We start from the raw sequence: 12,283 nt of genomic DNA, 5'->3' as shown, positions 1-12,283 counted from the left end.
ACATGCGTACTACTAGTACTATTACTAGTAAGGCACTTAAATGTGTACTCACTCTCCTTCCTGGTACGCAGGATCACTTTCTGATCATGCTTCTCTTTTTCGTTGCCCAGAAGCGTCCTAAAATGATTTTACCGTCAGTCAAAATTGACCCCACTGTAGCGATGGTATGATGCTTTTACGTGTGCTGAACATGTTTGTACAGTACTGCGATGCCAACAGGGCAAGCAAACCACCAACCTTGAAAGAACAACTGTGAAGGCTCCGGCAGAACCTGCTTGTTAAAAAATGTACATGTACATGTATCTCTGCATAACAAAAGGGACATGTAAATCCAGATATGCCAGACTGAATTCGTAAGTTAGTGAAAGGTTGGTGTACGGTACCCTCAGAAAGCAGTGTAGGTCTTATGTTATGTTTCAAAGCTTCAAAGAGGCTGAATGAAAAAAACAGAAACTAACTTTGAAAATTATCCAAAATGTGGCTTTGGAGTCTGATTAAACAAGAAAAAAATTATTTTATTCCTTCATTAACAAAACGACCGTAAAATATCCTCATTTGTACATGAATAGCATGTCAGCCTGAGGTATAATCAACTGCACCTGCAACATTATTTACATGATTTTACTCGAAAAATAAAAAAAAAGACAAAGCATTTCTTTAATTATTTCCAGTGCATTAAATTCATGTTATTTTGTTATAATATTTACCCACCCTGACTACCGTAAATTATCCCTAATTGAACAACACGCCAGGCCGGAGTTAGCAATAAACCAACCCACACTTGATTTTTGCATGTGTATGGGTCAACCCGGAGGTTTATTTATTTATCCCATTTCTTTACCCTGGGTATGCCCAAACAGTTACAAACTGGTTTCCATTGGGGCCCTGCGATCATAACAAATTAATAAAATAGTTAGAAACTCATGATGAAAAGTTAAATTGACAAATACAACAAACATTAATATTTACAAATACAGACCACTACAATATCATACACATGTGAACATTTAAAAAATCAAGGCATTAATTAAACACTGGTCACAGGATGGGCGAAAACCCCACAAAAAACCCTATGGGAAAAAAGAACACAGGGAAATTCCCGATCCGGCTCCAATAAACATTGGCAACCAAGTTAACAACTCCATAGATCAACTTTTTGGACTACACAGTACTGGTCATGGTCTGCTGTAGTTCTGATTTTAAATGTCCCTAAGGAGTCTATACCGGTACTTCTGAGTTGCTCTGGCAGATTGTTCCATATTTTTGCACCTTTCACTGCAAAACTTTGAGCCTAGCATTCTTTTTTGGCGAAAGGGACTTTAAGTGCCTTGTTAACTGAGTATCTTGTTACACGAATCTGTGTGAATTGCATAAACAGATTTCTCATATACATACAGTGAGGGAGCCAATTTGTTTAGACATTTAAAAACAAGAATAGTCTTATTACATGTAGATCTAACTCTATCAGAAAATGGTACCCAGTTCAGTGTAGCAAACATATTTGCTGAGGGGATGAGAGAGGTGCATTTGAGGATTATCCTTGCAGCTCTTTTTAGACATTTGTTAAAAGTGGTATCGTGGGACATGTACATGTATCTTCCTCATACCGTGCAAAGGTACATGTATTCTAAAGTTGGCATAACTAAGCTAATGAAAAGTGTGTGCAGGCTACCTTGTCCAACATAGTTCCGGATTCTGTTTAACATACCTAAATTTAATGAGACTGTATTTCTTACGTGATCAACATCTGGGCCCCAACTTACAGTGTTTCGTCAGTAATAACTCCCAAGCATTTACAAGATTTTTCTTTGACAATGGGGCTATCAGCAATGTAGAGGTTCAATTCTGTATTGGCGGTTTTCTGCCTTGAGCCAATAAGCATGCATTTGGTTTTGTTTGTATTTAGTTCAAGTTTGTTTCTTGAGCACCAATGTAGAATTCTGTCAAGAGCTACATTCAGATTCCTTTCTGTTTCATTAATATTGGAAGAACTGCACATTAGAGTGGAGTCATCTGCATACATATACAAGTTACAATTTGTTGGGATACAGGATGGCAGATCACTTGTGTAAATAATGAATAAAAGCGGTCCTAAAATCGAACCCTGTGGGACACCAACGGTTAGTGGCAGAACCTTTGATATCTTACCCTTAATATTTACAGACTGACTACGATGGATTAGGTATGATTTAAACCAACAGATTAGTGAAGTAGAAGCCTTTTCAATTTTTCCAGAAGAATTTCATGATCAACACGATCCAATACTTTACTGAGATCTATAAATACACTACCTGTAACTTCTCCATGCTCCATAGCCTGGAAACACAGGTCTTACTTGTCATATTGTGTAAGATGGTTTCAGTTGAGTGCAAGGGTCTAAATCCTGACTGGCAACTAGGAATGAGGTTATTTTCTTCAAGGTACGTGTATACTGACGAGTGCACCCACCTTTCCAAAATCTTAGAGACAATTGGCAGTATTGAGATAAGATGATAATTTCTTATACTACATTTGTCTCCTCGCTTGTGAATTGGTGTCACCAGAGCATGTTTCCAGTCTTAGGGATATCTCCCACATGTGATGGAGAGGTTAAAAATACGAGACATTTGGTAATACGTTGGGAAGCCATTTTGATCATTTTAACACTTATCCCCTCCGGACCTGCTGATTTCCCTACTGACATTGATGATATTTGCTTTCGAATAAATTTTTCTATTATGTGAGGTATCATGCATTCATCGTTGGGGGAGTCATGGACAGGAGCATCAGCATTATCATCTTTTTGAGGCTCATACAAGGGACCATTACTACATTTTCCAATTGTAGAAATGTGTTCGTTAAATATATCAGCAATGTCAATAGGATCGTCAATGTCTTTTCCATTTGGACAAGGGATGGAGTTTGGAACACTTTCCTGATTCTTTGGGAGAACCTCTTTTAGCTTTTTCCATAACATACATGAGTTGCTTTTGTTTTCTTAATAATTAATTAATAATTTTCAAAACTTATCACACCTAGATTCTGTAAGCAAGATACACTGTAACTGCCAAAATAAACACTGTCATAGTGTCATCAAAAAGTGTAACGCGAGTTACCATGTAACACAAGTTACCATGTAACACGAGTTACCATGTAACACAAGCTACCACAACGTAACGCGAGTTACCAACTACAAATGCAAGATTCCACCAGTGTGAGCAATGTTAGACCCTTAACTGGGCTAGGTTGTGCTGAAAACAATCAGATGCAATGTGATGCAGACTGTGAGGCATGAAGCAAGAGGGCAGCCTTAATGAACTCTGCCTATTAAATAATATCAGTGAGCACAAGCCTTTTCTCTAGGCTTTCACTTTAAGTTTTTGTTTATCCAGTAAAACCCAAAGTTTATCATCTGAATTGCAGTTCCAGCATCAAGATAAAAGAGAGTAAGTTAATTCATTAAATTTTACTTATAATCATTAAAAAGAAAGAAAAAAGACTGAAATATTTATAGTCCTAGGCCTACATGTACAGTATGTCAAATAAATGTCAATGGTGCAAGTATACTTTTTTAATATTTATGGTGACTTCACAGTGCACTGCAAGCAATGATTCTCCAATCCTACATTAACATTCTGAACTGCAGGGTATAAATGTGTGCTACCATGGAGCTATGCATGTATCTTCATGATGCTACATGTACATGTATGTGTAGGACGCCACTTGTGGTCACCCCCCACAAAAGACATTAGGTCTATTAAAATTATGACGTGCAACAATCAATACAATGCCGGAGCTGTACTTAAGGCTTACACCTCATTTTGTTGCAAGTGTCAATGAATGAAGTCGAGTAACGATTTTTAAAAATTTAATGAAATTATTATGGATTTATATCAGATTTTTCAGTTTAACTTGCTTTAATTTTTCTAAACATAAACTGAACCTCAAGTGGAATTTTAAAAAAGAAAAACAGAAATTTACTGTGATGATATTTTGTTTTTTTTTCCCACAGAAGGACAATATGCCTCTAACCTCTGCTGAGAAGCAAAAACGATACAGACAACGCCTAAAAGCCACTGGCCAGTAAGATGAGCTCAAAGCACGCAAGAAAGTAGCTTCCAAGAAATGTTTTGACTTTTTTTGACAATTTAGTTTTATCAATAACATAATTATTCCAGATACATTCATTTTACTCTTTACAAAAGTGTACCTCTGTAAAAATACTTGATACAAGATGCAGAGCTATTCAAAGAGGTAAATGCCATCGATGTGTGCCGGGCTGTTTGAATGGACATAATGGAATGCGAGTTACCGTAACGCGAGTTACCAATATATATGCTCACTACGTTTTACCTGTACATTGTTTCTCAACTTTGATATTGTTAACTGTAGTCATAACCCATTGTCAATTCAAGGTAGGAAAACTTTATCCAGATTGCTTAGTATGAGGAGAATTCATGAAAAGAGGCTAGCTTTCACAGACTTGACAATGTTTGTAGCTTACTACATGGGACAAAGACTGGCCAAACTCTAATCTGAACTCGCACTGTTTAATTGGCCACTTGCACTTGATGCTTGTATAATCACTGTCATATTTATAATGCTGCTCCACAATGTAGTGGTTATGTGGTTGGCAGTTGTGTAGTTCACTGCAATAAACCAAAGTAAGTAATGAAAAACAATCCACCAAACTTTAATTTCAACCCTATGCGTGTATGCAGTATACTATTTACCCAAATTTACACCTTTATCCTCGCTAAATGCCCCAAGTTTTTACTTGAATTGAACTCTTTAAAGTTTATATTTTATGATTTATAACAATTAAGATCTAATACGTACCGATTGTATCGAATCTAGGGGGAAATTAAACCTGTTTCTGAAATTTATCGTTAACCCGTTTCGACCATGACATAAAAGTATAACACGCACGACCCTTGACCTAAACCTTGTGAATGAATGGGGGCGCCCAATACAAACTATGATAATGACAAGTCTTACAGATCGACGTTACATTCCCAGCCCCAATGAATCAGCTAGTAAGATGTTCATTTCCAAAAAAACTCATGTAACATCCTGACACAGCTTGAAAGTTGAGGCTCAGTTTTTAGCACTATCCACGATTCACAGCTTGGTGATTGGTCGTCTTAAGTAGCTGGTACCGGTCTTGACCTCCACCTGTCTGACGTTACCCTCATGGTCTGGGTAGGTTTGGCTGATTCTTCCCAAAGGCCAACGACCGCGAGACACATTCTCATCAGCAACCAGGACCAGATCTCCAACTTGAAGATTGTGCTCTCACCGGGTCCTGTTCTGACAAAGTTGCAACAAGGGCAGGTACTCACGCACCCAGCGTCTCCAAAATTGGTCAGCCAAATACTGAACTTGATGCCAGCGTCGACAGCCATATGAATCTTCCTTCTGGAACAAACCTGGAGGAGAGCTTGGACTACCCCTCAACAGCAACAAATAGTTCGGTGTCAGAGGCAAATCTTCACCTGGATCAAAGCTCAGCGGGATCAGTGGTCTCGCATTGAGAATTGCCTCAACCTCTGCCATCAAGGTAAGCAAAACTTCATCGGCTACCACTTGCTTATTCAACAAACACCTCAATATCTTGCATACCGATCGTATCATTCTCTTCCATATGCCACCCATATGGCGTGCTGCTGGAGGATTAAATCGCCACTTGGTAGCTTGCTGCAGTAAAAAAGTCGCTGACCTTCTGCTGATTCAGTTTGGCAAGACTCTCAGCTCTCGCTCTCCCCCGATGAAATTTGTCCCATTGTCACTCATTATTGTCTGTGGTTTGCCCCTTCTTGCAATAAATCGCCGAAGTGCATTGATGAAGCTATCAGTGTCTAGAGAATGAGCAACCTCAAGGTGGACTGCACACATTGATAAACACGTGAAGACACACCCGTACCGTTTCACCCGACTGCGGCCTTGTTTCACGTAGATAGGCCCAAAATAATCAACTCCCACTGGTGTGAACTGTGGATCACCTGGTGTTACTCTAGCTGCAAGTACATGTAGGTCAGCCATGAACTGATGTCTCAAAGCAATCGCCAATGGTACGTCTAACAGTTGCACCACCTCTGACAACCCAGAACCTTTCCCTCAGCGACGACCATGTCATCCCTACACCAGAGTGACCAACCTGTAAGTGATGGTGTTGGATGATCAGCTTTGTCACCCTGTGGTTGCTCGGAAGAATAATTGGATGCTTTGTCTCCTCATCAACTGGCGTGTTTCTGAGGCGACCGCCTGCTCGCAAGATGCTATCCATCAATACAGGATTCAGCCTGTTGAGAGAGGACTCTTGCCTCTTGCATTTCCTTTTGCTGATGGCACAACCTTGCTTCCGTTGGGCGAGAGCATCTATCTTCTTGGGGAATGCTTCACACTGCGTGTACCGAATTTTTCCCCTTTCTGCAGCCTGGTACACTTCCACCGCAAGACTTCCCTGCTTCATGGTCTCTCCTGTTGCCTTCCCCCTGATGTGAAGGTAGTTGGCAAAACGTAAAAGCCAAGCAACCCCTCTCTTTAGTCGGTTCCATGACGAATACTTGGCCAGGAATTTGTCAATTTTTGGCTTCTCACACACTAAAACTGTCTGGGTCACAACTTTCTTGACTTCGGGATCCCCTTTAAGTGCATCATTAACTGGCAGGACTTCAGGATCTGGTACTGTACCCTTCAAAACAACTGATGGAATTGGCCAGTGATCCTCATTCAACATCAAGAACCGTGTCCCCTTCAGCCAGCGGCCTTCTTTGATCATCTTGTTGGCACTCATTCCCCTGGATCCCTCATCTGCTGGGTTTGACTCTGAGTCAACGAAGCACCACTGTGACTCATCAGTAGGATTTTGGATTCTTGCAACTCGATTTGCCACAAAGCTGCGGAAACGCCTTCTCTCATTCCTTATGTATTTCAGAACTGAAGTTGAGTCCGTCCGGAAGACAACATCAGTAATGAGCAATCTCAGCTCTTCTTGAAACATCTTGCTGAGCTGGACTGAGAGAACAGCCGCTGTTAGCTCCAAGCGTGGAATGGATGTGGACTTCTAGGGACACAGCCATGCCTTCCCCATGATGAAAGAACACGTAGCTCTTCCTGTACCATCCACTGTCTGCAGATAGGCAACAGCTGCGTATCCATGCTTCGAGGCATCTGAAAAGAAGTTCAGCTGACTAACTGCTGTGTCATTTAACTCCTTTGGCTTCCAACACCTGTTGATGGAGAGAGCCTCCAACCTTGGCAAATCGTCCAACCAGCGCTTCCACCTGAGAAATTCTTGCTCCTCAGTCTTCTCGTCCCATCCTGGCCCTCTGCCGCAGACATCCTGAAGTAAGATCTTGACTGTAAGGATGCATGGTGCGAGAAATCCCAGCGGGTCAAATAGTGAGCTGACAGTTGATAAGATACCCCTGTGAGTAGTAGGCCTCTCCTTCAAGGCTGTTACGAATCCAAATCAGACTCTGCATTCCATTGTACTCGTAGAGTACGCTCAAAGGGCAAGTAATTTAAGTCCAGATCAAACACAGATGGTGCCCTCTCATTTGCTGGAATAGATGCCAGAACCTCTATGCTATTACTGATCCATTTCCTCAGCCGGAAGCCACCTTTCCCTTATAGATCAATGAGCTGGCTGGAAAGACTGATACCAGCTTCTGCACTGTTCACTGACGCCAAAAGGTCATCAACATAAAAACTGTCATGTACTGCTGCAGCAGTGGCTTCCTCATATTCAGCACCGTGGTCTTTGGCTGTCTTCCTCAGAGAGAACCCTGCACAGCTGGGAGATGACGTTGCCCCGAACAAGTGGATGAGCATCTGTAAGTCAGTGGGATCCTTTGCCAAGTCATGGTCAGGCCACCATAGGAATCGTAGGGTATTGCTATCTCTTTGAGGAACCCGCACCTGATGAAACATGGCCTCTATGTCTGCTACCATTGCAATGGTCTCCTGACGGAAATGAGTGAGCACACCGACTAAGTTGTCTGTGAAATCTGGGCCCTTCAGGAGATAATCGTTGAGTGATGTTCCTCTGTGGCTCACAGCGTAGTCAAACACCACTCTCATTTGTCCCGTCTTCTGAGGGTGAAATACAGGATTATGTGGTAAATACCATCTTTTCCCAGTCTTGGCATCTGGTACCGGCCTTGCATATCCCTTTTGGATGTAACCATCGATGGTTTCCTTGTACTGCTGACACAAGTCATCATCCTTCTGTAGACGCTTCCTGAGGGAACCCAGCCTCATTTCGGCAAGCACTCGATTGTTCGGCAAGTTTGGATACTGACTTCGCCACGGCAGACCAATTTCATAGTGGCCCTCAACCAGCCTCACCGAATCTTCCATGGTGGCTCTTGTTCTGTGATACTCAACTGAGTCACCTCGCTTGTTGTCCATGATAGACTCGCCAAAGTCTGCCTCCCCAAACCTCTGGACTTGCTGAAGCAGCTGGTCATCTTGGAGCTTGGTACAATGGCTATTAAAACCTGCTCCTTTCCCAAGTGAGGTTGATGTAGAACCAATGAGTGTCCATCCAAGGAGTGATTGTACTGCATAAGGTTCCTTGCATCCTCCTCACCTTTCATCCATCACCCAGAATGTTTCAGTTACATCTCCACCAATTAGGATTCGGATTGGCCTTTGGTCTGTGCGGGGAAACTCAATTCCATCCAAATGTCTCCATTTCCTAACATCTCTCTCATTTGGGAAGATACTTCTGGATATCAGGAAGGTCCAGCTCCTCTTCAGCTTGGGTGGACTTCACCTTTAGGCTCACTTCCATACCATAACACTCGTTTGTTCCTCCAATGGTGTTGAGGGAGAAATTAAACCTCTCACCGTTGATTCCAAGCTGCTCAGCTAACCACTCGTCTCACAGCGATCCATCCCTGCCTTCATCAAGTAGAGCACAGGTCTCCACCTGGCGGTCACTGTGTCTGACCTTCACTGGCAATACTCGTAGGGCAACTTGCCTTGATGTAACAGAATGGCACTCTCCAGGCTTCTCTTTTACACCTAGCAACTGATCCCCAGCTCTGGTTGAAGTACACATACCAACAGCTTCAGACTTCATCTCTGCTGGAGTGGTGCAGGCACTTTCGTGGGTGAAGGAGAGTGTGATGCTTCCAGATGCATCCGGCAACTCCACAACGACTGCCGAGTCTACATCGTCTGGCTACATGCCACTGAATGGAGTAGTTATCACACAGTTTGTTATCCCTAAAAAACTGTCGTCGCTCATCATATGACCTTTGTGTGAAGGACTTGCAATCTTCCAATTTGTGAGGCTGTGAACAGCATGGACATTTGACCTGTTTGTTGTCCTTAGCTTCTCGAAGATCTTCACTATCAAAATTAGTTGACAGCGTCATCATCTTTGGTGGTTTAGTCTTCGACTTCAAGCGTGAAGACTGACTGGAACTGGTTTGGCTGAAAGACTTGCAAATATTCTGCTCATACATATGGTGTGTCTTGCAGTTGATGATAATTTACAGTCATTTTAGTTAATAAAGGAACAAAATATGGATTTATTGTTTGGGCACTTAAAAGAAATTTTTGTCAATTTTGTCATAATTTTTCGGGGAAAGTGTAAATTACTTTCGATAAACCTCCAGGTCCAAGTAAACAGGAAGAAATCATGTGAATACTGTTGAAGGCACCGGCCGTTGATTATACCTCCGGCATAACACTATTTTCATCCAACCTCTGGGGTGTCACACTCAAAAATAACTCAAAAACCGGTAGCCAGCTGTTTATTTCACCACCAGCCTGGTGGCCGCTTAAACAGGCTAGGCCACCAAATGGATGAACATATTGTACAGCTTTGAAGTACAGCAAACGCTCTTTGTTCGAGTACACCGTGCTTTCATTAAGTTGAGAATTCAATTTGAATTTACATTTCCTCTGTTGTCATGTAGAGATTCATGTTTGAACAAGCTGCATTGTATGCTTGGCATCGACGCACAGTACACACACATATTGTACACATACAGTACATGTACACAACTGTCATGACTGTACATGTTCTTGCATCGTACCGTCGCCAAAGATCGGGGGATAAAGGGTGTCAGGTTTGGCTCGGGGTAAAATCATTTTGGCAAGAATTTTGGGCTGTAAAAAGGCAAGCCCGATGGGAAAGTGATCCTTCATACCAGGAGGGCGAGTGAGTGGACATTTACATGTATATGTAAGTGCTTTCCTAATTGGTAAATTCTACCTCAAGCTACCTCCGGCTTCCTCCGATTACCTCCAACTTTTACCAACTGCCCATGTACGTTTCCTTTTTCAAGTTAGTTTTGGTTATTGTTCAGGGTCGTGCACTGAATTGAATGCCAGTAAGCTCATGTGATGGACTCAAGACATCTGATGGAATTGGTTTGTTATTCAACTGCAACTTGTACATGTACCTTAGACGACTTGTAGTCTTACCTTGGACAACTCATACCTGTCTCGTAAACTCGTACTCGTACCTTGGGTTGAGACCACTCGTACTTTTTTTGTTCACAGTTCGGTTGTAACTTTCTCTTCCTTTTCAGTATGTTTAAGATCAGATTTGACAAACATACTTGTATCAAGGAAGAACTTCATAAATCTCCTGGAGAGATCTTGAGCGCCAGCATGATTTTCTGCATAGTGCCTGCCACAGGCCTTTTCGTCATTGGTTTACATGCCGAGTGTCGAACTCTGACACACAGTGTAAGTACAATAAATTACGCAGTACAAGCAGATAATTTAACTTCAAAATTCAATGGAAACTAATTTATTTACAAATATACAAGCCACAAAAACAATTGAATCAAGGGGGAGCAAAATACAGAAGATTAACAGTTAAAAAAAATGGGCTTCATAGAAACTAGAAGGCTGGTGGGCTGGTTAATAATTACCACTAGCCCAAATTCGGACAGTTCAAAGGGAGAGTTGGTCACTTGTCCGATGCGCCGCTGTTACATGACTCTCAGCCAATCCTTCGAGGATGATGCAGGTGAGTCGGGGCTTGACTAAGTAGACCAAGAGGCAGGTAGGTAGCCGTGTCCCCCTCCGGCGGACTTGCTGTCCCTATCCGGTCAGTGTAGGACCTGGCTTACTCGTGTCAGGGTACCCAACGAGGTCCAAATACGGGAGCTCCGACTCCGTAATAAGGAGCACTGAAATATTGAATAATCATACCCATGTTCGCTAATACACATGTACATCTTACGGCAAACATTTGTGCATATTTTGTGCATATTACTAATTTTACATACCCAAGAGGAGAAACGTCATTATTACAACGGTCACTGAAATTGGCTTTTGAACTCCCCATTGTCACAGATATATAAAGTAATAGCACTTGCATTGACCAGACCAAAAAATAATGGCTAAATATTAGAAAATAATTAAAAACAACACAAACAGTATATACTGCCTCCTGAGGTCTTACAGCACACTGAAAATTGTCATAGCCTGCCTTTCCTCTTTAAACTTTTCTCCTGTAAATTTGGGGCAGCAAATCGTTCTCCCAACTTATGGCTACCACCAACACTGGATTTCCAATCCACATTAACAAGGTTGAAAGCTTAATAAAATTCTGGCTTCAGAGCTATTGCCTAAATTTGAGCTATCGCACCACAGGCCTGTCAGTGTGTGTCACACAGAACCACACCCCAGCATTTAAGGCTAACACTGCTGGACAACGCCTCAGTGAACAGGTACTACAAAACACTATTCAGGTCCCCATGCCTGGTGTGTACTTATGCGGGTGTGAATCATACAGGACCGCACCTTACTTTGCATAAAGGGCATCTAAGGAAATTTGGCCAACTTGGCATCATACAGTTTGGGTCCTTAAATTAATCAAACAGTTGGCATAAAATATCACTGACCTGTGACACATTTTATGTCTGATTTTTTTTGGGGAATGCTTGTGGTCATGTTTTTAGATTGGGGGGATAGCCTTCCGTATTAAAATTTTTGGGGGGACAAGTTACAACTGACATTACTTTATAAACTTTTAAGTAAATCAAACATGACATCACTCCATCACGGTGGACTGCACAGTGACAATTCCAAATTGCATACAATGATGGCTAGCCACATGGACTAGCGTCTGTTGCCTGACCACGCTTGCACATGCATGACGTTGACGCGTCTCACATTAGTGTCACCCCACCGGCGTGCAGGGAAAGGAATTATAGCCAAAATAGCAAATTAGGTGACAAACACATAACTAAGAAGTCAAATTATTGTTCAAGTTAATTTCAATTATAATAAGCCCGTAGCAAACTCTGATGTCTGTGAAGGTACGAAT

The 12,283-nt window shown here is 41.9% G+C and overlaps 1 protein-coding gene across 6 annotated transcripts in view; it reads left to right on the top strand.

The window, feature by feature from the left end:
- Positions 1 to 12,283, top strand: part of rpgr (retinitis pigmentosa GTPase regulator) — a 71,310-nt gene that overhangs the window by 2,567 nt on the left and 56,460 nt on the right. The window contains exon 1 of one of the 6 annotated variants that reach the window (XM_022248786.2): positions 10,536 to 10,692. The exons of the other annotated variants lie outside the window; for them this stretch is intronic. The gene's annotated coding sequence lies outside the window, so the exon portion shown is untranslated. Of the gene's footprint in view, positions 1 to 10,535; positions 10,693 to 12,283 lie in introns of those variants that run through there. 6 annotated transcript variants of the gene reach the window in all.

Source organism: Acanthaster planci, linkage group LG15 (assembly GCF_054643075.1).
Source record: "Acanthaster planci isolate LZ-2023a linkage group LG15, COTS_SCS, whole genome shotgun sequence".
NCBI classification, from domain to species: domain Eukaryota; kingdom Metazoa; phylum Echinodermata; class Asteroidea; order Valvatida; family Acanthasteridae; genus Acanthaster; species Acanthaster planci.
Note: the sequence above shows the minus strand (reverse complement) of the source record. Positions and strands in the feature narration are given on the sequence as shown.